Here is a 25758-nt window from a genome sequence, read left to right as displayed (position 1 = left end):
GGAAATGAAGTTTTGAAAAGTGAAAGGGGTTTTCCATGGGAACATGTTAATTTAACAAAAAATATCTTTGTTTTTACGCATATGTCATGGTTTTGAATATTTGAATGAATCTTTGCAACCCATTTTCCATATTTAAATATTAAATAATTTCTTATTTCTCAGATGCTCAAAATCATTTCTCGAAATATGAAAGAGACTCTTTTTTAGAATGAGCACATTTACAAAAAAAACTCTTTCAATTTTTACACAACTATCACGACTTTGGAGATACAAAGGAATATCTCGGTGATATTTTCAATAACTCGTACAAACCTTTTCCAAGATTAGTGTCATTAAATTATCCTTGCTTTTCAATCATGCATGCAATATTTTCACGAAACCAAACTTTTAAATGCGTGGTAGTTATTTTTGCATCCAAACATATAATTATTTGCGTGGCAGTTATCCTTATTACGTGCAACCATATACTTCTTTGCACGATAGCTATTTTCATGGATGCAAACATTTACGTATTTTTTAAAGAAATCTAGCATAATATATATTAATCTCATGCATATGAAATTTCTTTTCTAAGAGAAAATTAATATAATAGATATTCATCTCATGCATATGCAAATTATTTTATTTTAAGAACTTGATGCAGAAACAACTTATCTTTTAATGTTTGGAATCCCTGATCCTAAGGACACTCATGTCACGATATTCTATGTTGAATTGATAATTCCTACCACACTATTATTGCCAATTGTGGCCAGGTAAGTGATGAAGAAATCTTGTGTTGATTTCTCCATTGGACCAACTGTCATTAAACAAGTTTTGTACATATAATTATTCAAAAACACTTATTCCTCTCTCTTCGCCTCATTCTACATGTATTTATCCATTAGTTCTCATTTTACATAGGCTTATAGTAAGTAGAATTAAGGAATACAATAAATTTTCTAAATCCTAAAAGAATTCGAAAAATCACTCTATAAATCATATTTTATAAATTATAAAATCACTCGTTAAAACATCCATAAATCTCTCATGAGTTTTGAAAGTATATTTCGCATTTCTTTATGTACAAAATATCACCTATCCATAACTTCTATAAAACTATGACTCATTAGTTCTAAAACTCATAAAATATACCAACTTGAAAAATACAATCTATTTACATAGAATAATCTAAATTATTCTCAATATAACAAATGACAATTAATTCTTGTAATATTCTTATCATTAAGAATTAGAAGAATATTCTTCTTGTAATATCAATATAAAAATTAATAATATTTAATTATTCAACAACAGCCATTTTACGAGATTTTTTACGACATCTTATGCTAGGGATATTATATGAAAAAATATATGTGACTTTATTCATAGTTTATTGCATCGAGAATAACTAAGGTGCTCCATAACCGAATAAGGGGCATAATTGTCATGTAACATTACATGAAAAGAAAAATAACTATGCAAATAATTAACTATATATGTATGCATATATGTACATGACCATATCTAATAAGTTAAGGCAACATAAGTCCACCTTAAACCCAAATCCATCAAATATCAAAAGGGATCAAATTTCTTAAAGTTTAATCACTTAATCGTTCAATATGGATTCAATACATGGCACAATTAAATGAGAAAAATATTACACCTTAAGAAATTTGATCCCCCTTGGCACTGGATAAATTTGTGTTTAAGATGGGTATACCTTGGTTGGAGATCAATGAGAAAACTAAATTAAGGGTTGTTGAGAATATTTTCGAAGTGATTTTTAGTTGTTGTTTAAAGGTCTAACTATGATATTTTGTAGGTTTGCTAGAGGACTAAGATACATCAAAGTGAGTGACGGAAACTATGCTCCACTTGGAAAGGAATGCTAAGGTATATATCTCTTACCTCCACCTTTAAATATTAAGGTTTTTGCATCATTACATTCACATAGGACATTCAATGGCTCTTCTTTTTTTTTCAGGAACACCTTGATGTACTTGGACAAGATTCTCCATGGAAAAATCCCCCATCCATCCTTGTAGATGACCTAGTAACCCCATATAATGTTGGAGGGCCAATATTTTGGTCTCCATCAATAATATCTCATCAACAATATATCACCTTAAGCCCTATATCTCGTTTTGACCTTTCATCAGTGAGTCCATAGCCATGAAGGCTTGTTAACCAAAAATCCCAGAAAAAAAAAAAAAAAAAAAAAAAATCCTTTTTTAAGGTTTTCTTTCAATCTAAGATTTAAATATTAAATCTTAATTTAGTTTTTCAAATCCAAGGGAATTTTCATTTCTGACCTCTTTGATGCTTGCATCTCATGCGTTATTTGTTTTCAAGAGTTTATCATTTATTTTAGACTAACAAGGGTTTGACAGTAATGTATTTTCCATTTTTAATGATACAACCCTAAACTCATTAAGAACTTGAGGGTTTCACTTCAAACTATAATAAGTTGTTAATATTTCAAAAATGAATGTTTCAGCTTGCTTCATATGTATGCATAAAGGGGTCTTATGATAAGATTGCACCAGGATAAGATTGCACCATTTTCAAACTAGAATAGTACCTTATAATAATAATATAATTGACCAATAATTAAATAAATTTTTTATAGGTTAATGAATAATTAAATAAAGAACGATAAATTGAGTACTTTATTAGCATTGAAAACTAACAACTTATTGAAACAAGTATCATAACGATTAGACATATATAATATGAGCGAAATCACGGATGAGAATTTACATAAACATAAAGGCCAAATCACGGATGAAAGAAGTTAAAAGACCTTCCGTGTCCACCACTATGTACCCCTCATGTTACGCAAATATTATTAAAGGTCTACAACAAAATCTGCTTAAATTTTAAAGCCACCAATACCTTTTTCTAAGCCTCGTAATTTAGATATTCCACACTACATATTACTTATCTAAATTTTAGAGCTATCCAACAAATAAATACGGGTATCATCACTGATGAGTGGCCTCTAAGTCATATAAAATCGTTAATGCTACATTTCTCATTGATGAAATGCGTTGTGCGTATTATAACTAGTGGAAATCCACCGAGAAGCTCACCAAAATACATTATAATTCTCCATTTACGCAAATTTTGTATGTGGTTGGTAAACCATGGATTGATGACATGGCCTATTTTCCACATCCCATATCACATTGGCCTCTATGTCATATAAAATGGTTAATTCCACATTTCGCATTGGTCAAATGCGTTGTGCGTATTTTAACGAGTGGAAATCCACGGAAAAGCTCACCAAAATACATTATAATTCTCCATTTACGCAAATTTTGTGCGTGGGTGGCTAAGTATCCGTATTTTGTCGCTGTCTAACACTTCCCACGTAGAGGTGAGAGCCCACATATCTTTGTTGCCTTCACTTATTCAGCTCGCATGACGGATTATGCAGTTTTTCATTTATTGTAATAATAATAACTGCGTTTGTCTAGGTACATTCTTCTTCGGTGTAAATTAAGCGACGAATAAAGTATGACTCCTGGTCGTGGAGGAAGTTTCATATATATTATATTGTATGTTATTTTATTAATTATATTTAATTAAATTTGATTGTAGCATGTTTTAATTGTTTATAATTATAAAATGTGAAAGAGATACTGCTCGTATAGTGGTGGTTAATCATGATTGATTGTCGCTGATTATTATTTGCAATATTAATCATGGTCAATGATGTTAGAACATGATATAAAATGAATGTGAAAGATATTGATGGTATAGTGGTGGTTAATGAAGCTTGATTATAACTCATTATTATTTGTAATATTAATCATGGTCAATAATGTTACAACATGATTTACGTGATGACTATTTTAAATAATATTTTATGCTTTTTTTATTATAATATTAAATTAATTCACTAATATAATGTTTTTGTTTTTAATTATAATTTAAAATTAAGTTAATTTAAAAATATTAGTTGAGACTATTTTGATGAATCGAGGTGGATTATGGTTGCTTTTATTTGATTAGGAATGACTTTTGTTTATTATAGTTAATCATTGTTGTAGAAATTTCATATTGGTTAACCATATTATATTGCTAAAGTGTATATATTGATCTCCATGTAATTATCTAAATATTAAGGTAGACAAATGTGTACATATTCTAGCTTTTATTGTGTTTGATCTTGTGACCCTTAGTAGGAAATATATATTCTTCATCATTAGACTAACTCAAGTTGTACTAACTTTGGCTATAGTTGACTATGTTGACTATGATTGACAATAATTGACTTTTATTGACTATGGTTAACTAAATTAACTATGGCTTAATATAGTTGATCATGTTGACTTGGTTCATCATGAAATTATTGACAACTTAACATGTTATAATGTTGTTATTATACTAATTATTATTACTAAATTTTCTAATAATATGAAATATGTTAGATCTAAGACTTTTTTTATCCATAATGTAAATAAATGTCTTTTGGATTAATCACGTCATTAGGATTTGGTCAACTATGTGATTAATCCTAATGATGTGATTAATGGGAAAGACATTTATTTACAATATTAAATATTATAATATTAATACTTTGTCATATTCCTAATGTTATTGTAATATTATTAATAAAATATACTAAAATTGTTATTAGCACCCAAGAGCTATTTGTATATCAAGAGATTTGGTTTCTCTCGATGCTTGGTAGATCCAATGTTAAGATGGATTAATGACGACTTAATTTCCCCCTTCAAATAGTCTATATTCCACATAAATACCATGAGCCATTTTTATTTCTTTTATTATTTTAATTTTAGAAGGTTATTTTTATTTTGTTATTTTTTTATTCCAAAAATGTTTTCCTTATCTAATATTTATTTTTTTATTTAATTTACAATTTAAATTTACGTAATTTGAATTAGCCAAAATGTAAAACATTATGGTGCAAAATTATATTATATTAATATGAATATAAAGTTATATTCTGCATTGTGGTACTGGAAAATGTGGAGATTTTCTGTTTGGAGCAAAATAGGAAAAATCTCAGCTGATGACAACAATAGAATTCAGGTCCTAGATTAACTCCAGGTTGTTGGGAGGGAGTTAATGCCTCCTATATTTGATGTGAGGGAGTTAATGAGGCTGTTAGATTCTCTATGCTATATAACACGCAACCATTCGGATGGTTTGCTAAGAGGGTGAGAGTTTTATGAGGTTTTCAGTATGTAATCTCCAATTTTATTAATAAATTCCTGATGCCTATGTTTGGTGGACGTAGCCCAGATTGGTTTGGTGAACCACGTTAAACTCTTGTGTTTATGTGCTTGATATTCTGCTATGTGTTTATTTTGTTTGTTGTGCAACAGAAAATTGAATCTTAATAATAACAAGAAAATCCTTTGGCAGGGACTAATAATGTCTTATTGTAGTGATAATGTTTTTGTTGAGAAGGTTGTCCGGAAGGTTTTGCATTTTCTTCTGTAAAGTATAAATTGAATATGTTTTAAAAGGTAGTTGTTTTTGCCAAAATATATCTATGAAAGATATGTTGATTATATTCCTTAAAAAATAAAAATATTAAAAAAGGAGTTGCTTTATTTATTTAATTATTTGTTATTTGAATAGATATCCATTTTAATTTGATATTATTAATTTTTTACTGATTTCTTTTTGATATTAACTAAAATTATAAACACCTTTTACTATAATTTAATTTATTTCTTAAAATTCATTTCATTTTCATACAGTTAAACCAAATTTGTAATAAGCAATAAAAACTTACGTAATATTTATGTGGTTTGTATTTTCAAAATAATTATATAATAATTAAATGAATAAGTATTTTTTTTTAAGTTTCTAAGTATTTTTAATATATATTAAATAAAAAATCATGGTCTGAATTAATTTTCACATAATTATATCTCTTAACCTAAACAAGTCAAAATTTTACTAAAAAAATAATAGAATTTTAGGCTTTTGAGTTCTTGATGGTGATGCATCCATTTTTGCAATAAAAAGAACAATTTCAGCTTGACCACAATATTAATGAGTTTATCTCACTATATTTGTTTGTGAATAAAGTTATTTAATTCAACTAATAAGATTTTAAACAAGTTAGCTAACATTATTTATTAATTTTAAACTTTTTAATTAATAATATTTATTATAAAAGTAATTTAAATGTTATAAAATAACTAAGTTACCTTCTAACTAATTAATAAATGGTTAATAGGATCTAAAAATAATTGGAAATTGATATATGAAACTAAAAAATTATTTTCTTACTAAGCAAACCCTTGCATAAATTTTGATGGTTAGTAACCACTAAAATATGTGCACATTTACAGTTTTATTGTTGCCTTTAAAGTGTCAAAGAAAACATGAATAATGGTGGGCAATAACAACCCCTTGCAAGTGTATTTATTTATATATTGTTCCTATCTATTTTCCACACAAATATTTCATCAAATTATGTTAGGTAGTAAATAATGGTAAATATGTTATTTACTTATGAGCTATCTTTAAATATTTTAATTTTTGAGGGTTTCCTATGAACCTTAACAATGAAAAATAAAAAAGTATGTAAAAATCATGGCATAAATATAGAAAATACATCCTAAAATTATATGTTGTAGTTATCCACAATCGTTGCAATAACAATCACTGCATAACAAGGGAGACATGGTAGTCTCTAACAAACAATACATAACAAGGGCTCCATGGTAGTCTTTGCCACAAAAATTTAGCAAAAAAAAATATGGAAAAATATATTACTTAATCAATAGTCTAAACTAAGTGATTACAAAAGCATTTAATTCAATTTTAAGTATGGATTTATATGAATTCAATCTTTATGACATTATGTTAATGATTTTGTGTACTTGATTTACAAAGAACTAAATCAATTTGAACGATGGAATTATTCATAATATTATTATGCACATCTTTGCACCTAGATCCATGCATCAAAAGGATTATGAAAACATGATTATTATGTTGTGTCATTTAAAGGTTTAGTTTTTGCATATTTTTTCCTACATTCCACTTATATTTCTTGCAAATTAAAAATTAAAAAATCAATTATATTTCTTGTGAAATAAGAATCAAAATATCAACTATGCCACTATGTTACCTATGCTTTCATGATATGTAGTTTCTATTACATTGCATGTAAAGAGTTTTTATTTATTTTATTAATAAAATAAAACATTGATTAAAAATAAGAACATGTTTTACAAACAATTATTTAAAAGTGTTAAAAAATTATTAGCTACATTTTTTAGATTCATGAAAGTCTACGTGTTTAATAAAATTAAGATGGTGTTGAAAGTGAATGAACTTGGAGACCACTACGGATAACATTTCAACAATAACCTAAAAATAATTGTCAATAAAACCTTTGTCTATTCTATATGCTACTATAAAAAAAATAAAAGCTCATTTTATAGACCAATCATATATTTAATTTTATTTATTTTTTATCTAGGAAGTTTGTTAAAACATGTTAATGTGTAACTCTTTCCATATTTAAATATGTCAAATTATAAATCCTTTTTCAAATTTTGCAAAGTTTACACTAGTAATAAAATATTATGGTCTAACCAATATAACCTCTCTAAACTGAATCTAAAGGTGTTATGTAAATTTTTAAAATTTTTCTCCTTTGAAACCTTGTTCATAAAATTTCTCATTCTCCTCTTTTTGTATTTAGATAAACTAAATAGTACATAAAAAATCTCCATAAATAAAATATCTATTTATATGTTAAATATCTCTTCATAAACCAACTACTTCAATTTCTCTTTATTTAATCCCATCCAGACTATGTTTAAATTATTCATTTTTTCAACGTCTTTTTCACTTTTTATATAAAATATCTTATTCTTCTAATTTTTTATTTGCATAAACTAAATCTTATAAAACCTTTTTTTTCCATAAAATATCTCTATATAAATTAGATATGTCTTTATATACCATCGACTTCAATATAAATTACATAGGTCTTTATATACCATCGACTTCAATATAAATTACATATGTCTTTATATACCATCGACTTCAATTTTTATTTCAGAGAACCCATTCAAATTATTCTTAATTGAAATTATCGATTACAGTTGAATAGGTGTTATAACATTGCTATTAAATATTAGCATCAACTTCTGTCGAAGAATCCTCAACTTGAAACTCCCGTCCATCGACTTCAATATAAATTACATATGTCTTTATATACCATCCACTTCAATTTTTATTTCAGAGAACCCATTCAAATTATTCTTAATTGAAATTATCGATTACAGTTGAATAGGTGTTATAACATTGCTATTAAATATTAGCATCAACTTCTGTCGAAGAATCCTCAACTTGAAACTCCCGTGAAGAAAATAATTAGTTGTTTAAATAACCATTAACCAAAAAATTTAAAAATAGTTGCGTGGTTCTATCCTTTTAGTTTTTTTTTTTTAATATGATTGTAAATTTTTGATCTCCTAAATTGTGATTTTTTATTATAATTAAAGTAATAAAATATTAAACCACTCAAAAGCTTTTGATTGATCTAATCGTTGTTAAAATTACAACAAACGTATATCAAATTAGTATATTATATATGAATATGTTATTTTTTTAATTTATTTATTGAAAGTTTCTTAAAATGTCAAGTCTAACACATATCCCAATAATAAAATATACAAAACTTAAAAATATACAAAACTTAAAAATATAGAGTACATTATTAGAAAAAATAATAGATTCATATTTAAAAAACAATATTATATTATCTGATCTCCATAAATACACATTCATTGTTGTAACATAGGTTCATTTCATCTTTTACGGGAAAAAAATCTTTGTTATAATGGAAGATAATTCTTTTTGTATATTTTTTTACATTTTAACGACTGATTTTTCTGATCCATACTTATTTTGATAAATTCTTTTGGATTTAATAAATTCTTTTGGATTTATTACATCATAAGTTTTTGGTCCACCTTTCCAATTACCTAATATGATTCATGACGCCAAAAGTAAGAATGACACTAGCATTATATATACTCCTTATTAGTCCCTCTCCTTAGTAGTGCAGGGGCTACAACGATGGATAGCTTCATTGACCACTATTACTTTGCCTTTTGACTCAGAGTTTATTTTATTTATCAAATTTTATGAAAAGCTAAAATTGAGATAACAATTATATAATAAAATTTAAATTTACTATCTTAATTTCTAGATTTGGGGTCTTATGGGAGACCTCACACATCCCAATGCCTATTTTTGCTTGTAAAGTTGGGACAACAAAAAGTTTGGCAAACTCTGGAAAATCGAAATTGTAAAACCTGCCCATGGAAAATCGAAATTGTAAAACTTTCATAGGAGAAAGTTTTGCAAACTTATATTGTAACGATATTATATTTTTGGCGGATATATTCCATGCAAAGTTTGGATTTGTTTTAATCCATGAATTCCATGCAAAGTTACGTAACCATGAATTAAACAAAACTTTGGCCAACAGTAATATAGGATTAAAAGAATATTGGAAAAGTGACATAAATATGAATTAAAACAAAGTTCCACAAAGTAATTGATAGACTTGATCAAAATTGTTTTACTTTAATCAATAAACATGACAACTTCAAGTCCAATCAACAACTTGGGCAACGCCACACGGCTTCTTCTACTTTGAACACCACTTCCGCTGCTCTTCTCTACACCACTTTGAGATACATCCAAATCCTAGAAATACATTAGCGTGGAGGAATTGTTTATTGTATTTCAAAAAAGAATTAGGAAGAGGGACCATGTTTCAGAAAAATACAGCAAAATCGGTAACTGGGCTTTGAACAAGCTCGGGTTTTCTTAATATATACTTGATTTTTCTAAATATAGTTTTTTTTTTGGTTAATTCTCTGAAATGCTCTGATTTTTCTAAATATAACCTCTTTTGTTTAACTTTTTTAAATGCTTTGAAATATATATATATATATATAGATATATATTTTGTTAATTTTCTGAAATTTTCTGATTTTTCTAGATATAAACGTTTTGTTTCAGATATAGATTTCTGGTTAATGTTCCTCTCATCAGTGCTTTTTAGTTTGTCTTCTTTGTTCATCCTTGAAGCACTACTACAACAAGAGCATTTTTAAGACATTGTTTAAGGAAAAAAAAATTTGCCTTAAAAAGTCACTTTTTATTTTAGTTATTTTAAATTAAAATTTAATATCAATTGAATTGTCTTTAATATAAACTTTATATTTTAGACAAAAACAGACAAAATTATTTTAATACAAAACTTTAAATTTAAGACAAAACACAAATATTTTAAGACAAAATAGTTTAAGACAAAAATATTTTAAGACAACTTTATATTTAAGACAAAAGCAATTTGAGACAAAAATATTTTAAGACAAAAACAGTGTATAACAAATTTATTTTAAGACAAAACATTATATTTAAGACAAAAACAATTTGAGACAAAATATTTTAAGACAAAACTTTATATTTAAGACACTTAAAATGAAACACATTTAAGAAAGTTAACAATTAATAGAAAAACATTTCAATTTAAGACAATATTATCTAACAATTGCAAAATTGACTCTGACAGTTGGCCCTAAGTTCGTTAGTTTGCAGGCTACTAGTGTCTAGTGCCTATACCATGGTTGCTATTACACTTACAATTCACATTATCTTATATAAAGATAACGATTTGTTATGCTCTTCGTTTTTTGGGGTTAGCTGACTCTAAAGAACGCGACAATTTTTCAAAATTTTTGGACATCAATTCCACTTTTGTCCCTTCGATCTCCGTTGATACGATTACAGACAACTTGTTTGTCATTGCATTCGATTGGTGAGTCACTTTAGTACTTACTAGTGTAGAGAAATTGATAAACTAACTAAATTCTGGACTCCTTCTCCTGGTTATGGGATTAAGCCTCAAGTTTGAATTTCCCTTAATATGAATCCCCTCATACTTTAGATCTAGCAAAGAGTAATCAGCTGCAAGAAATATTGCAATGTGGTTGGCTTACAACTGGTGGAGAGTTGTAGTCCTTTCTTCATTTTCCAGTCGTCATTAAACACATAGATATGTGTACATTGCTTATATGTATTGCCTTACGGAGTGTGATGAATATTGTAACATTGTGAATGGTGCAAGATCTTGTGTGTATGTAAATGTTAATGAATGTATGAGTTTTGATGCTCATTGTATCTTCATGATTAGAATGGTGTGTTGTATGCACATGAATTTTGAAGTGTGCCTGGAATATGTTATTTATTATTATGTGCATTGTGAATGTGGAATTATGTGTTCATGTTCAGTTAGTTGATTTCCAAATTTATGGGTCTAATTAGTTTAATGAATCCCTATGCTAGTTATTTTGTTAACACTGAGAATTTAGGTATCAGGAATTGGGCCATGATTCTCCTTGAAACTATAGGAGGGTGGGTGCATAACAGTTGTAGTTCTGCTTTATGAACCTACCATAGGTTTCTTTTTAGTCCATATACGATATGTTTTCAAGGTCGGGAGGAAGTGGGAGAGCATGACTTTCTTGACATGCTAGCAGGTCCAAAACCTAGTGGGGGCTAGTGATACCACACCCTAGTGTAACCATGTTTTGTGGGTAGACACCAACCATAACCCATTGACCCCAATGATCAAATCTAAGGTAAGGGCAGGGCCTATACACTTGGCTAAATGTTGTTTTATTTTGGTTGAGAATCCTAAAGGGCAAGAGTGTGGTATAGGTAGACCTCAGAGTGTTGGGAACATTTTTAGCCACTCATTGTTGATATATTTGTACCCTACAACACCCTAAGAGTGTAAAAATTAATATAAATTTTCTTCTACTGATGTATACAAACTGAAAACAAGAGATTACAAATTTCCTCTACTATTTTGAGAAATGGAAATCACAATTTAGAAATACATGCAATGACACGCAACCATAAAAAAAAACACAAGAGCACAACTATTTATAGGGAAGCCCAACAGAGAAAAACCCTTCAACTTCTTTTCAATAATCATATGAGAATGACAAATGATTACAATGTCTTGCTTCAATTCAAAAGCACACTCCTACACTGTAAACCTTTTATCCTACTGATTGTCATGCTCTGGCTAACACTTAGTCGATTCAAGGCCCCATCTTTCTCCTATTTCCTTGCATAATTCCAGAGGAAATTAACTCCTAAATAATAGGGGAATTCACTATTCTCTTGTGCAAATACCAATTAATCAATCATTTGCCTCAATGCCTAACATGTACGCTCAACTAGTATACAATTAATAATTACAATATCCCTTTTCCTCAACTTCAGTTTGGCAATTCAAATTACATGCGCTATTTTTAGTTGATTGATGATTTTAACAGAGAGATCATTGAGTTAACAGAAATTATACTACTCAATTGACATGCAGGTGACTCGACTAGTTACTTGAGCTCAATTAACTAAGTAAAACTAAAAATAACTGAATTAGATTGTTAAATTTTATCAACCTTACATGCACAACTCTAATTCTAGCATATAACTAGAATTTATTGAGTAAACAAGTAGACAATGCAATGCCAAACAAGCTAACTGCCATCCAAGCCATCTTGCTAGTTTGGAAAATCGAATTACTAAAGTCGGCAAAGGAACAAGTCAATTTTAGCCTTTCTTGCTACATTCTCTAACACTCCCTCTTAGAAAGAAAGGGATTTTGAACCACCCATAACGTGCACCTATGGAATTTGAATTTTCCTCTTGAAAATGCCTTTTTCAATATATTTACATCCTTCTTCTCAATTGGAGTGTAGTGTAGCATCATAATTGTCCTATGCACACAATTCTGCAAGTGATGGTACCTGATATCAATGTGCTTGGACCTATCATGAAATTCTGGACTCTGAGAGAGTTTGATACAACTCTGATTATCGCAATAAATCATTTTCAAATCCATCTACTCGCCGAAAATACCCACATGTATTTTTCTCATCCATATGACGTCACATTTTTTTTGACTTGTAGTCATGTATCCATCCTTTCTTGAGTTTAGTGCCACATACCTATGTTTCCTACTATACCAAGAAATAGTTGCAGACCAAACACTGAAGATAGCACCCGAAGTACTTTTCTTGTCTCATGGACTCACTGCCCAATTTGCATTAGTGAAGCCTTGGAGCTTCACTACCTTTGTCCTCTTCCACCATACCACATACTCTGTTGTGCCTCTGAGGTACCTCAACACATGCCTTATTGCCTTCCAATAAAGCTTGGTAGCCTTCACCATGGCTTCACTCAACTGATTATTTGGATAATGTATGGTGGGCCTTGTGTTCACCAAATACATCAAGGACCCCACAAGCTATTTGTAAATGGTAGCATCTACTGCCTCCCCTAAAGAAGCATGCTACTTCCTCCATTTTGTAGCTACAACTGTGTCCTAGGCTTTTTGTTATCCATGTAAAATATTTGATGTATTTAGAGGTATACTTCCCCTTACTCACAAAGATCTCACCATCACCCTGTCATACTTCTAGCCCAAGGAAGTAATGTATCAATCCCATGTCCTTCATCTCAAATTATGTTGCAAGGTGCTCCTTCTAATACCGAATCAAATTCTCATCTCCTCTGATTATCAAATCATCAACATACAATACCAAGATAAGCAACTTTCCATATACCACAATGTGATAGAGGTTGGCATCTGCTTCACTTTTGGTGAATCTAAATCCACTAAGATATGTATAATTTGAGTGTACCATGTTCAGGGTGCTCGTTTGAGGCCATGCATGGCTCTCTTGAGTTTACACACGTCTCCCAGTCATATGTCTCAAATCCCTCTCGATTCTCTTTGTAAATTTCTTCCTCTAAAACACCATCAAGAAAGGTGGTCTTCACATCAATCTTTCAAATTTGCGCAGGTAAAGAAGGTGACCTAAGTTGCACTGGCTACATGGCTCTAATGAATGAACTTATAGACACTGAGCCAACCTCTTTTGTGGAATCAGTAGAACAACATGTATGGGTTGATGCAATGGTGGAGGAATACGAATCCATTGGTCAATCTATTGTATTTGAAGAGGTGTCCTGGTGGATTAAGCGATGAAAAACTACATCGAGTGGGGTCTATAATTGATAAGTGACATCAAGGTTTATCGACGTACACATTTTATCAAGGTTTTTTCACACACTACTACATAAGGTAATTTTTGGTAATTCTCTCTACTTTGGTACACATATAGGAGAGATTACAGAGTGTCAGTGGTGTCAGCTGTACAACTGACCTTTACATATATCGGTAGGATTTCACTTGATACCGAAGAAAAATGGGGTGGTGATATGCCATTACTCGATGCATTGGTACATGCAACTATTTAGGCAGGGGTCGTGTTTGTCCCAAGTTGGGAGTCCAACTTCTTCTTGCAAGGTTGCATATTTGTTTTCAACAATGGCTTCATCTGGGCTTACTTTTGAACAAATAAGATGACCATTTTCCTCAAAACCCTCAAAGAGTGCTACAAGTGCCTTTTGGCTTAGCCTCCAACCTACAAAGGCCCTATCAACCATGTTTAATCTTCAAGTAATAATCAAACCTATCATCTACCAGGAAATATGGGCAAGTGGGTTCCAAAGTGCATGCTTAAACTCCAAGTCATTGTGCAAGTGGCAAAGAATGGTTCTAAGTGGAATTCCCACAATCTCTAATAAACTATATCAATGGGTGAAAGTTCCCGAAAAGGCTACTAAAGGAAACTCAACATAAATGTGTGGCCTCTAACCATCAATATACAAGTGTGAGGCTTTCATGATGTGCTAATCCTAAAAGCACATAGCGCCTTACTAACCATCAACCAAGTAACCATGAACATCAACCTCAAGCCAAAGCTCTACTCCTCTAAGCTAGGTTCATAGAGAGTAGTCATTATAGTATGGGAATAATTCTTAATAGTAGGAGGTCAATTTATTTCATTCCGAATTAAATGTTTTAGATGATGGGGTCTAGTTCTTTAGCCACAAACCATCCCTTGAATTCTCTAAAGGTAATTGGAAGGATAGGGAAAAATGGCCCATCGATCAATTTAGTGGGTAAAAACTACTTCATAAAATTTTCCATCTTACCCAGACTCGCTAGATTGAAATCCTGAGGGATTCATGTTCAACAAATGCATCACACTTCATTGTGGATATTAATTAAAGATGATGTGCAAAGACAACTCGCCATGGAGTCCTTCATAATAAGGATTGGAACAAATGTTATATTCTTTATTAAACATTACTTAGAAGATGAAGAGTATTGCTACTTGTTTATTGAAGCTACGAAGGTTGTGGCCAACTTTATCTTGTGACTAACCAGGTGATCCAAGTGGATATTTGTGGCCACCTACCTATTCCACTTGGACCTCCAATATTCTCCCTTTCAGTTTTTCAGTTTCCTTAATTGTAGCATAGTTTACTATTTTTGGTAGTTTTTCGGGTCCTGAACTTCCAGAGTCGTTTTGAGGCCGTAAATTGCATTTTTAGGGAAACCAAAGAGACGACAACCTTTAAAAGTTTGCTTGCTTGTTTGCTTTCAGCCTTCTCTTCATGATATTAGAAACGAGGTACTATGATAGCCAAACAAAGATCGTATGCCAAAGTTACGACCCTGGGAAGTTGATGTACCAAATTACCCAAACAGGGCCCATAGTTTTGGCGCTTCATCTCCTAGGGTTAGGTTTTTTTATGTTTAGGGTTTTCTATTGTTTCTCAATAATAAATAGGCCTTTGAGCCTCATTGTAACATAGTTCTGAGGCATGTAGCTACCACATCTCTTCTCAGAGATAACCTAACATCGCCCGAGCTAGTCTTATTTCCATTTTGTTTGGAAGCATATTTTTGTATTTGATATTAATGGAATGAAGTGTTATTTCTATTGCATATTTGTATTTATGGTTATATCTATAATTTTTTGCATTCCTGTTTAAGTCTGGATCAATGGTATCAGAGTGGCTTCCTCTTTCTCTTTTTTTCTTTGTATGTCCCCAATGAGGTTGGGATATAAGGAGTTAGGCATTGAACTGGTCGAACCTTTGCAAGACCAACCTCGCAAATCCCACTGGCCTCCCATTGTGAATGAAAAGAAAGAAGAGGGGGTAAGAGATCCTATCAAAATCCTGCTCGAAGAATCCCTTAAGCGACAAAGGAATGCGATGATGGACAACTTTGTCAAGATCCTTCAGCAGCTACGCAAGGGAAATGCATCTACTTCTGGTAGCTACTGTAGAAGTGCCACACCCTTTAACGTACAAGTTAGCTTTTACATTCCCATATTTGCGTGTCATATAGATGTATATGCTGTAGATAAATGGTTAAATCTGGTAGAAGGATAGTTTCCATTAAAGATTTTTCCAGCTGGGAAAAGATCACTTTTGCACTTCTCAAAGCAGCACCCCATGTCAAGGTGGTGGGAAACCTACTGTGAGCATAAGAATGAAAGTACAAGCTCACTGTTTTCAGCCGTACCCACTTGGAACTCATTCGAGGATGCCATTAAGGAGCAGTACTACCCTGTCGGCAGCTATGAGGATAAATACATAATGTGGACAATGATACGACAGGGAAGGGGCCAAGATGTACCAGAGTTTACCAATGTTTTTCATACCCTTCGCATGAAGTTGGGTATCAAGGATTCTAAGAACCATTTGGTTCTCAAGTACCGTGGCTCCCAACACAGGTACATCGAGGACGAGATGGAGTTCGTTAACATCTCCTCGCTTCACACGACATACTGATATGTCGTCAAGATCGAGCAAAAGTTGAAACAAAAGAAGCAAGACTTTGGATATGTGAAATGTAAGCAAGGGAAAGGCACCACCAAACCATAGAACAAGGGAAAAAGCCAAGGTGGGGTGGCCCAGGACAACCCACCAAAGCCGTAAGTAAAGAAAAACACCATGAAGTCAAAGAACCTCATGGGAAAGTGGTTTGAGTTCCATAAGAGCTCCACTCACAACACAAGTGAGTGTCGGGCCAAGTATTCACTGGTGGCTGAGCTAAATGCTTCCAAATTAGATGCATGTTCCGAATCTAAGTCAGAACCTCACAAGGGGAATGACGAAGGGAAGCGGATTATTGATGCAGATCCCAATGCCACCATTGCCACCATGAAGGCCCATAAGGAGGAACCCTAAGATCCAGAGGAGGAGGAGTGCCTCTTCCACTCCGAGATGTGGGTAGAGGGTTCCCTGCTACAGTTCATTATTGAAAGCAGGAGTTGTTAGGGTCCTATATTAATAGGATTCATAATTTTGAATGGGCTATAGTTAGTCTTGTAATATTGTACATACATTTTCTTTTCTGCAAATTTTTTCCATATTAAAAAATAAAAAAAGTAAAGAGGGTATGTCCTAAAAGAAATATCAAAGGACAAAAAATAAGCAGAGATCAAAAAAGTGAAAGTATATGAACCCCAAACAAAAACAGATCATGAAAGTGTGCAAGTCTAAGTGCCATTACTTTTTACTTTATTGTACAGAATAATGGTTGTGTGCAGCTTGTCATAAATGCCAAAACCCATGATAGTCGAATTGTTTAATCTTGACTACTTCATGATTTAAATTTCATGTTTATAGTTAGAGAATAAAAGATCTTACCAAGCTGTTTCATTTTGGCTGATCAATAGTTAGGTAGAGAAATAAAATTTGATCATAAGCTTAATTTGAGCCATTGGAAGATACAAGGTTAGAATTAGATAGTTTACCTTTCAAAAGAAAAAGGAAAGAAAGTGTCTTCTAGCTTAAATGCACCCAAGAAAGTGAAGAAAAAATGTTAGGGTAAGTAAAGGGTAAGTAGAAGAAAGGTTGCAGAAGTACAAAATTGATTGAAGCAAAAGCACATTTATTTTTCTTAATCATATGTAGCAATGCGCAAGAGCAATTATGAAAGTGAAAGGATGTTCACAATATGATTTGGCTAACTTCCCCTCATTCCATTTCATCCCCCACTACATACTTACTAATTTCCCCATTATCCCATCATTTCCTAGGAAAATACCCTTTTTCACTTCATTTCACCCTTACCCCTTGGTTTCACACATTTCCTTGACAAATTACCTTCTGAAAGCCATTTCCCAACCCAAAATGCTTTTTCCCTAGTGTTAAACGCTTTCCCCTTTGAATAAACCAGTTTCCCCTTATTAATTTACCTATTTTGCTTAAAAACCCACTAAAAACCCTTATCCTAAGTTTAAATTCCACCCCCTGCATTACTTTATTAATTCTCGCATTACTATATAACCCGTTCATTATACGCCTGACCTGGTTCATTCATTAATTAATTACAGTTTAGTGTAATTAATTCCCCCAAGCCCCGCAAATCTTTACCCCTGTTCCCACTACACAACTTCACCGCGTGATAGCCATTAGATTCATCATCCGCAAATCTAACGGCGCACATCCATATGACGTTCATTCACCTCCTGACCTTTACCCACTCGAGAGCACGTGAGGTTTGTGGTTTTGCTCGGGCCCCTTTTGGCTATGTGGCATCTCCTCATTAACTTGAGTGCTCTTAGGAAAATACCACCCCACTCCCAAAAGTGGTGTGATGAGCAATGAAACCGCCTCCCCACATAAGCCCAAAACCATCACTGTTCATTATGAAATTCCCTGCAATTTCTAACCATTGCCTGTTAAAAGGCAAAATATGCCCACTTTCACCCTTTTTCAGTCATTTGTTCTGTGAAAGCCTCCTAAGATTTCCTGCACCGCCCTAAGCCTCTGCAACCAGATTTAACCACCAACTGCCTCCTAAACACACTCTCGAAGCCCAATTCAGCCCTCCAGTGCATGACTAAAGCCACAATACCCTCTACAACCACCATTCACACCAGTTTTCAACCTATACCACCATTTCCAAGTATTTTAACAAAAAACTAGAACGACCCTCTCAGTTAAAAAACATACAGTGAATTCAAGAAATAATTAATTGAATTTAATTGATTTCCCCTAAATTGAGAATATTTCCTCCCTGAAATACCCAAACCCTTATTCTACAAACTTCCAATACCTTATCTTTGTATAGACCTATTCAAGGCTTCACTTATACAATCTGTACAAGCCTAATTCCCACATTTTATCCTCAAGATGGTTACATAGACCTCTCTAGATGTCAGACCGGTCTCAACCCCTCACCTGGACATTGACCATTTTTCCCTAGAAGACAGGGATTTCCAAATAAAGGACACAACAACGCGATCCCACCTTTTGAAGGTTGACTATTTGAGTAAGGACATATTTTCAAACCACACTGATGACATCAAACATTGGGAATCCAATTTTCCGAAGTACACATTCCCAGAAGTTCACCCTTTCCTAGATATTGTACATTATTGTCATGCCTCCCTAGCCAAAGGGCTATTGTTGCCCCAAGCCATGAGTTATTATTCAGCATTACACTTGAGTCAATTAACCAGATGCTTCAAATCCAATCTAGCCCCAATTTGACCCCTCTATCCATTGGACACCTGTTGGACTTATACATCACATTAGACCAGGTGAAAATCAAGCAAATCTTCTAGAATTTTATCATTGAACACCACCATACTCCTAAATATACCCCACCCTATGCTACCACCTTTTTCTCAGAGACTACCAGGCACATAATCACCATGCTCTCATAAATCCTTGGATATACCATAGGTAAGCATGTGGACGAGGTCATCTTGGCCTTCTTGTCCATTTTTACTCCAGAAAAGCCTCCTACTATCATGTTCTATTATGCTCAGTTCATTTCAGATAGAATGCATGAACAATTCACTAAACTACCCACTGAAAGAGTTTTCAAATAGTCTTTAGTGTTGTTCCATATGTTCTTGTATTACCAAACATATAAGTTCCCTTTCAACATCCAGAAGCTTCATACCAAGGGAAAGAAGAGATCAGTCATCTACTGGACACCTTTGGTCCACACGTTTTCCACAAAATTCACCTACAAAGACTTCGTAGACTCCTTTGTATACCCTGTCATGAACATGCTGACTTGTAAGACTCAGCCTACAATTAGCCCAGAGATGAAGAGAGTGCTACATTAGCAAAGAAAAGCAAGGTGGGAGACTGGCACCTCTACCAGAACCACACTCAGATTAGAATATATGGCTATCAATAAACCCCCTATAAGTATCCCAAATACATCCCTATGAGGATATTTGCTCTTGAATAGTGATGAGGTCCACTTCCTAGCTTATAGGAAGAAAACCCAGTTCAAAGTGAAAAACCAATTGGGCCCATTCATTTGCAACAATAGAGTGGTTGGACCAAAGGTTGAAAGTTTACTACAAAAGATGAAGTTCGAAAACAGCTTCATATGGTAGTATGACCCTCAGGCCATTATAACTAAACTTAAACTCAGGGTCAAGTTGGGAGCATACATCCACCACCCAAGACCTGACATTGAACAGTTTGCTAACTAGGATGAGCAGGTGGAGAACACCTTGATTGATATGGAAAACACTGTTGTTGATGTATAGAACACACTCATTGATCTTGAAAGAAAATTTGATGACAACTCTTTTCTGTAGGTTCCAGAACAAGGGTATCTAATGAACATTCCTCCTATCCTTTAGACCCCAGCCAATGAAGAGAAGAATCCTAAGAGGAACAGGGAGGAGGCATCCAGCTATACCATGGAGACTACTGATGAGCTATTTGAGCCAAGCAAAAGGTCCAAGTTGAATCTTGTCTTTGAAGAGGAGGAGAACATTTCTTCAGAGGAAATAACTGAGATTGAGGCAATAGGGCAGAGAAGTGAAAAAATAGCTACATCAGGTGAAACAAAGTAGCCATCAACCACCAACACATAGATGATAGAGTGACAACAGAGTATGGAGGATTATCACTTTGTTAGGTCAGCTGACAAGGAAAAGGATATCAAAGATAGATTCAAAGAGATAAAGATGAGGAATGAAAAATTGAAGGCAAAGACATATGCCAAATACCTCAATATTACACCACCAAACATGACTAGACTGATGTCAGCCTTTGACATCAAAGTAGGGAAAATGCAGGTATCATTTTTTCATCCCACTGTATAGCAACAAAAGACCTTAGCAAATTATAAGAAGACAAATTTTGAGGTGTTGGCCAGGGATGTTCATCCCATTGATTAGATAGAGTTCCACAAATAGGCTGGAGAAATGATTTACACCACCATCACAAGAAAGGCCATGGAAGCCTACAAGCTGCAGGAGTCATTGGTAAATGTGACAATCTAGTACAAATTGAGAAGAACTCCTCACAGGCCAAAGGTACCAGGATAAAAACCTTGGAGGACTTTATGATTGAACTGGGCCATGACCCAAGTGATGTTAAGGTCACAGAGAAATTAATCAAGAAGAAGAATGAGGACATAAAATCCCTCAAGAAATAGCTTATTTTGTCTCATTCACAGCACCCATAGACATAGGAGGTCCTGGAAAGTAAAAGAAATCATGAAGAGATGATGGACCTAGTGTTGCAACTGAATGATCAGTTGAAGGAGATGGAGAAGGAACTAGATATCTTGATGCAACTCAAACAATTTATTCTGGATAATGCTCCTACAACTGCCATTGAAAAAGTTACTATTATTTTACCTTCTACATTGGCAGCATCCTTAGCTCCCACTACCCCAATGGCCACTGCACTACTAGCAACTACATCAACAACAGGATCAACAACAACAGACTCCATAGGTGATGAAGCAAACAAGTTGGTCAAAGAAATGGAAGAGATGTCCATTCAGACCATTGAGATGAATAGAGTTAAGGAGAAAGTCTCCAGCCTCGAGACAGATTACAATTTGGTCCAAATCATGCACATAGAAGAACAACAGAAGGCCACAAGGATGTTTAAAAGAATCAAAAGCCGGGAGAAAGAGTTGACAGTGAATGATCCTTTAGGTCAGGCTAAGGAACAACTGTGGGCCAATATCATTGACTTTCTCAATGGTATTTGGCCATCCATTCAGGTCATTTTTTAACAAATTAAATTGATAAAGAAGTCTACAGAAGCCATTCAGAAAGTTAAAGAAGAACTTGGAGACGTGCCAGAGGAGACAGGAAGAATCATCCACTTCCTGAACTCCAAGAACATGTATGAGCTGCAAGAACTAGAGATACCTGATAGGACATGTGCAATTTTGGATCTTAGAAGAGTCCTCACTAAGAGGAATTTGATGTTGAACTCCGATGATAAGTGTCAAATCATGTAACTAGACATTGACAGGTTCATGGTTAAGTTCGAACTTTTGAGGCAAAAGGGATTGCCAAGTCCCTTAGTTATAAATGATAAGATAATAACACAGGAAGATTAAAATAAGAAGATCAAGGAAGTGGCTAGAGATCAAGTAAACACTTCATGAATGAAGGGCATACTAATAGGCAAATTATTATATCAAACTTTTGAAAACTTGGTTTACCTCCAGCATGAGGTAAAACACATTTTTGTCAATAAGCCAACTTTGGAAAATTATATAGAGGCCGATGAGATATATCGAAAAATGCTCAATATCGAATTACCAAATGCTAAGGCATGGGAAAAACTAAATGATTTGTTGTACTAAAATATACATTAAAAATTTAAGTGTACAGTAAAAGTAAAAGAACACAGTAAAAGGGTATTGAAACGTAAGCAAGGTTAAAGTGTATAAGATGAAAGTGTATCAGATGAAAGGTCATAAGTAAAAATGACATCCAATGTGAAGGCAAAATAGCCAAGCAACTTAAAGGGAAAAAGATCAAAGAATTAAAGACAACAGAACCCAAATAAAAGGGATAGAAAAGAACAGTTCATTAGCTATCTCTATCTTCTTGCATGAAGATATTTCTTTTTCCCAGATCAATTATCAATGCAGTTTGAGATATTGTGTAAATTATGTTTGTATAAATACTTCATAATTTGAAGTATTGAGTGTGGACTGCTATACATTTTTATATTTATTTTGATCTTAAACCTAAGAGTGATTGTACCATTTTTCAAGTCAACAAACTGGAGCAAGTAATAAAAAGATTGCACTAGAGGATTCATCAGATGAGCTATTGCAGTGAAGTATCTTCTTTGTCTGATTTTGTTACCTTATTACGTGTTTCATAAACTTAATTGTTTTCTAAATTTGAACGGATTAACTGGAAATATCAGTTAGAGTTTGTGTAAGTACACTCTATTTTGCATAGTTAGTCATTTATATGTTTTCCTCTGATACCTGGATTTGAGAACCCTTAACTACTCTCCCAACCTGCTTGATCTCTTTCATTCTCTTCATGATCCAGCCTAGGGAAACCATAATTTCTCCCTAGATCCGATTGGGAACCATTTCAACTTCCAGCCTTTGAGATCTACAGTAACTCCTCTACCTTGACCTTTAGACACTGTTTTTAGAACTTAATCCAGTATTGCTTGTCTAAAATTTGACCCCATAGCACAATGGTAAAAGATAATCATTTTTAATCTAAGTGACCCCACCACCCAAATTCAAATCAAAACCCAAGCACAATCATTACTAGCCTAAAATTAATTAAGTAAAACAAAGTTAAATCAGAAAGAGAGATCCCTCTCTAAGAATAAGAAGGCTAGGTCCTGATCTCCAAAACTGGTTAGTGGTTACCTCTATCATTTATTTTTCTGACAACTTGGAAGAAATTTTGGAGTGATAATGTCATTGGTAACCATATTGGGGACTTCAATCCTCAGTCTCACAAAAATTTAAGGAAACCTTAAGTTTAATCTTAAGCCCCTTAAGGTCATTTTTATCAAGTTTTTTTTGAAAAGCTTCATAAGGAATAGTTTAAAAAGTTAGAATTTTGGATCCTAAGAAGACTCACTATACCAAGGAAAACCCAGATCCAAACCTTGCTACTATAGTTGATGACCCAGACAGAATCTAAGAAAATCAAAAAACGTAGAAACTCAGGCAAGTAGTAGCTAGTTAGTTAAAGAAAACTCACTCCCTCAGGAGTTATCAACTTTAGAGGAAATCCTTTCTGATTTTTCATTTGACCCCTCATTATTTAGAACTAAGTCTGAGAATTCCATTGATGAAATAGTGTTAGACCCTGAGTTTACTCAACTCATTGAATAAAAAATGGTTATCCATCCAAATTTAGATAAACGTGTCTTGGACACTTTTGAGAAGTTGGAATCTTTGACCTATACATTGATAAGCAATACAGATAATGCTTACCTTCAACATTCTGTTGAACTAGCTGCCCTCACTGCTGCTGCCTCTAAAATTTCTGCATAGCCTTCACTCACTATAAACACCCCTTCTTTTACCGTAACCTCACCAATAGTATCAACCGCAATCCAATCCCCTAAACCAGTTATTCATCAACCATCCTCACCATCATCTAGTTCATCTCCATCCAGTTCAAGAACTTCCTCAACTACCAACACTTTACCCCCTAGTCAAGCTAGAATCCAAGCCATGGTAGACCGATATGCACCTTTGGTTTTACCTGCATAACTCCATGCCATGCCCCAAGATTATCAGAGAAAAATCTTTTTGCTTGATGCCACTGGTTAGTACACTGCCCACCGGCTTGTAAACAAGATGACTGACTATTTTGAATTGCATGAGATAGATGAATTAGATGTCCAAATGAGGTTCTTTACCCAAACATTATTTGGGGATGTCAAGAAATGTTTCAAAGCCCTGCCCACCATATTGCAGACTTAGCTAATTTTCATACATTATTCATTGATAGATAGGGGAGAAAGAAAAACCCTCTATAAATACTTTCTGAATATGACAACATTAGAAGAGCTCCTAATGATTTAGTCAAGGATTATTGTATTAGGTTAAATAATATGTACAATGCAATCCCAACTAATATTAAGCCTCCACCTGACCTAGCGTTAACTAAATTCCCTGATGGTTTTGACACTTACATGTCATACTAGTTAAGGGAAAGAAACCCTGAAACATTGGAACAAATGCAAAGCAATGCTGTTAGTGTATAGGCCAACCTATTAGCCAAGAAATCCGGAATGAGAAATGAAAAGAGATTTGTAACTAAATATGAAACTTCCACTCCTGATGGAAAGATAGATAGTTTAGCCAAGAGTGTAGAGAGAATAATGGATATATTAGAAAACATGGAAAGGAAAACTCAATGGGAGAATCAACAACCACCCCGAATAAGAAACCCCAACTTTAGGAAAAACCCTAACACTGGAAAGAATGCTATACCAGATCAGCAAATTAGGGCCCCCTTCCAGGAGAACTATGCTGAGGGTCCATAGGACCAAGAAGGAGAGGATGATACCTGGATAAACTTACTAGAAACCAAAGATGAAGATGTTGTTTTTCTTACTTAAGAAGAATAGGATTTATACATGTTGCAACAACTGTAATTAGAATCTGGTGAATCCCTTGACTTTAAACAAGGATATGAGTCAGCTATATATGAGGTACACAATCAATATAGCTTAAGAAGTAAAAAGAACAATGAAGCTCCCATTAGGAGATCAATCCAGACCTAGACTAAGAAAATAACAGAAGCTCTTGTCACTAAAATTTTACAAACCCTCCATATGGGAACACCGGAGACATCTACCCCAAAAATTGTAGATATAACCTCCACTGAAATTCAAACTGAAACAATCACTGAAAACATTCCAAATAAGAGAAATCAAGGCAAAACAACTGAAACACAGACTGAAATGCCTAGTATTGAGAAACATGATAAAAACACACAGACTACATTTGTTAAGGAGGTTCTCACCTAGGAAAACAAAGCCCATCTCCCTTTAACATGAAAACTGAAATAGAAAAAT

This window comes from Pinus tabuliformis, chromosome 8 (assembly GCF_031772625.1).
Source record: "Pinus tabuliformis cultivar Carrire ecotype Pingquan chromosome 8, CPIR1, whole genome shotgun sequence".
Taxonomy (NCBI): Eukaryota; Viridiplantae; Streptophyta; class Pinopsida; order Pinales; family Pinaceae; genus Pinus; species Pinus tabuliformis.
This window is presented reverse-complemented; position numbering follows the sequence as displayed.